Source organism: Sciurus carolinensis, unplaced genomic scaffold (assembly GCF_902686445.1).
Source record: "Sciurus carolinensis unplaced genomic scaffold, mSciCar1.2, whole genome shotgun sequence".
NCBI lineage: Eukaryota > Metazoa > Chordata > Mammalia > Rodentia > Sciuridae > Sciurus > Sciurus carolinensis.
Genome location: NW_025920198.1, coordinates 13,161 through 16,450, shown reverse-complemented (window position 1 = coordinate 16,450; position 3,290 = coordinate 13,161).

Here is a 3,290-nt window from a genome sequence, read left to right as displayed (position 1 = left end):
TAATTCTCAAAAAATTTCTACAGATATATGACTTAATCATACTAAATCAGGAGGATATATAAAATTTAAAAATATCAATTTTAGAAATAAACCTGAAGGCACCTTCAAAACCTACCACAAAAGAAAAGTTCAACCCTGGACTGATTCTCATCTAAGTTCTTTCAGACCTTCAAACTATATAATACCAATACTTCTCAATTGTTTCATGACAGAAGAAGTTACCTTTCCAAATTCATTCCTTGAAACTAGTATCACTCTGATACTAAAATTGAACAGACACAATGAAGGAAAAATATTTCAGGTCAAAATCCCTTTTGAAGATAGATACAAAACTTACTAATAAAATGCTGGCAAAGCACATATAAAACTGTATTTCAAAGAGTGCACCATAATTAAATGCAGTTCATTCGAGGGTCACAAGGCTGGTTCAATATATGAAATTATTAACTGTAATTAATCACATCAAAAGATCTAAGGACAAGAATCACATGCCTCTCTCAATACATAAAGTAGAAGAATTTGGCAATATTTTGCATCCACTTATTCTCAAAGCACTACAAAATAAAAATGTAAGCATAGCAGAAACATATTCACATTGTAAAAGCTCTATTTGATGAAGGCTAGAGCAATATAATTCTAAGTGGAGAAAAATTAAAATCATTCTTTTCAAACACAGAAAAAGACAGACATACCCTCTTTCAACACTTCCATTCAAAATATTCCTAGAAAACCAGGACAGTGCAATTAGGCAAAATAAAGAAATTTTTAAATATGAACAGTTAAAAAAGACCTCAATCTGTTCCTATTGCCAGAAAAATGGTTCACACATAGAAGATTTTCACCAGAAAATTTCAGGATTCGTAAACATATTCCTCAATATAGCAGAATAAAAATTAATAAACTCAAATCATTGCAGTTTTATAACCAATGCTTAACTATCCAAAAGAGGAATTACAGTAACTGTCCCATTCCCAATAGCCTCAAAAAATAAAATAAAATAATTGGGAATCAATCTAACAAATAGGTAAAAGTTGACAGTGAAAATTACAAAGCATTAAAGAAGAAAGTTGAAAAAGATATGAGAAAATGGAAATAACACCCATGTGTTTGAACAAGGAGAATTAATATTGTCAAAATATGCATACTATCAAAAGCAATATATAGATTTAATGCAATACTCATAGTCTAATTATGTTCTTCATATAGACATAGAAAAAGTTGTTATTTATTTTATTAGAAAAATAAGAAGTTCATAATACTCAAAGCAATCATCATCAAGAAAAATAAAGCCAGAGATAATCTTTTCAATTTACTGAAGATCTACAATAACAAAAATGGCATTGTGTTGGCACAAAAACACACAAGAAGACCAATGGAACAAGACAGAGAAAGTCTCACATAATTGCAGTTATCCGAGTGGAGAAAGTTCTCATAGAAATATATTGTATAAAAATAACTCTTTCAAAAAAAGATTCTGGGAAATTTCATACATAATAGAAAAAAATTAACATGTATCTTACCCTGCACAAAAATGAACTGAAAATGCATCACAGACTTGGTCATTAAATCAGAGAACTTTCAACTACTGGAAACAAAATGTAGGCCAAACTCTCCATCATGTTGGCTGAGGAACTGGCTTCAACAACTGAACTCCTGAAGCAGAAGACATAAAATCAATAATCAATAAATGACATGGTATTTAAATTAAAAACCTCTTCATGGCAAAGGAAACAAGAGCATTTAGAGAGAGTGTACAGATTTGGAGAATATATTTGACTACTGAACCTCAGATAGAGTATTAATATTTAGGATTTACAAAAATCAAATAACACCAAAAATAATAATAAATAGCCCAATCTATCAGTGGACAAAAGAAAGCAGAAGACACTTCAAAGAAGAAATACAAATGATTTTCAAATAAATAAGGAAGATCAACACCTCTGTAATTTTATAAATTCAGTTTAAAACAATGCTGAGATTTTTCTCACTCCAATCAGGATGGCAGTTATCAAGGATGAAAGAATCAATAAATGTTGGTGTGAATGTTGGGAAAAAGATAAACTCATACATTGTGGGTGGGACTTGAAATTGGTGCAACTACTATGGATAACAGTATGAAGATACTTCAGAGAACATAGATTCAAACCACAATTTGATGCAGATATTTCACTTCTCAGTACATATCAAAAGAAGTGAAATTAGCATACTACAGTGTTGTTTCCCCATTGATATTTATAGCAGCTCAATTAGAACAACAAACTTATGGAACAAAAGTGGGTGCCTTCAATGAATCAATGAATAAAGAAAAATATGGTATATATGTATTATGGATTGAAACTTGGCCAAAAAGAAGAACAAACATGTCATTTGCTTGAAAATCAATAAAACTGGATACTATAATTCTGAGCAAAGTAAGCCAAGCTAAAATAGGCAGATTCCAAATATTCTCTGATATGTTTATGCAGACACACAAAAGAAGGGGATAATAGAATGGATTAGACAAAAGGAAATGAGGGAAGTGAGGAGAATAAGAATAGGAAAGACAATAGAATGAATCAGACATAATTTTCCTATGTTCATATTTGAATATATGACCAGCAACATGCCACATATAACATACAAGAATGAGATTCTTATTAGAATAAGACATACTTCACATTTGCATAATATATCAAGATAAACTCCACAGTAATGTTTATCAAATAATCACAAATAAAACAATTTTACAATTAAAAATTTCAAAATCAAAAGTAGAATCATTACAAATTATTGGTAGAAAAAATGCAGTATGTAGCATGACCAATAGATTATACCACTTTAATATACATATATTCATATATATGTATTAATATATGTATAATTTAGATATGAATTGTTTAATTTTATTTATTTATTTATATTATGATTGTGATGGGTTCTCCAATAGATTTACTACTGCAGTCCAGATTAGACTAATCTGAATATAGATTTTTTTAAGAAATAAAAGACATGCTCTATAATCATATATCTAAACTTGACCATAAGTTACAGATGTGAAGATACTGTGAAAGAATATTCAAGAAACCAAGTTGAAGAAGCTTTAGGGTTGATGAATACTCCAAAATAAAAAAAAACTACCAGGATAAACAAAAGTTCCAAAGAAAGAACTAGAAAAATTGTCCAATTTTTAGGAATGATATGTAAATTCAAAAGATGTTGATAGAACTCAACTGAATTATAATAGATCTATTGCAATGCACATTATATTAAAATGCTTTAATTATTGAATAAATGATTTTTATGGTACATGG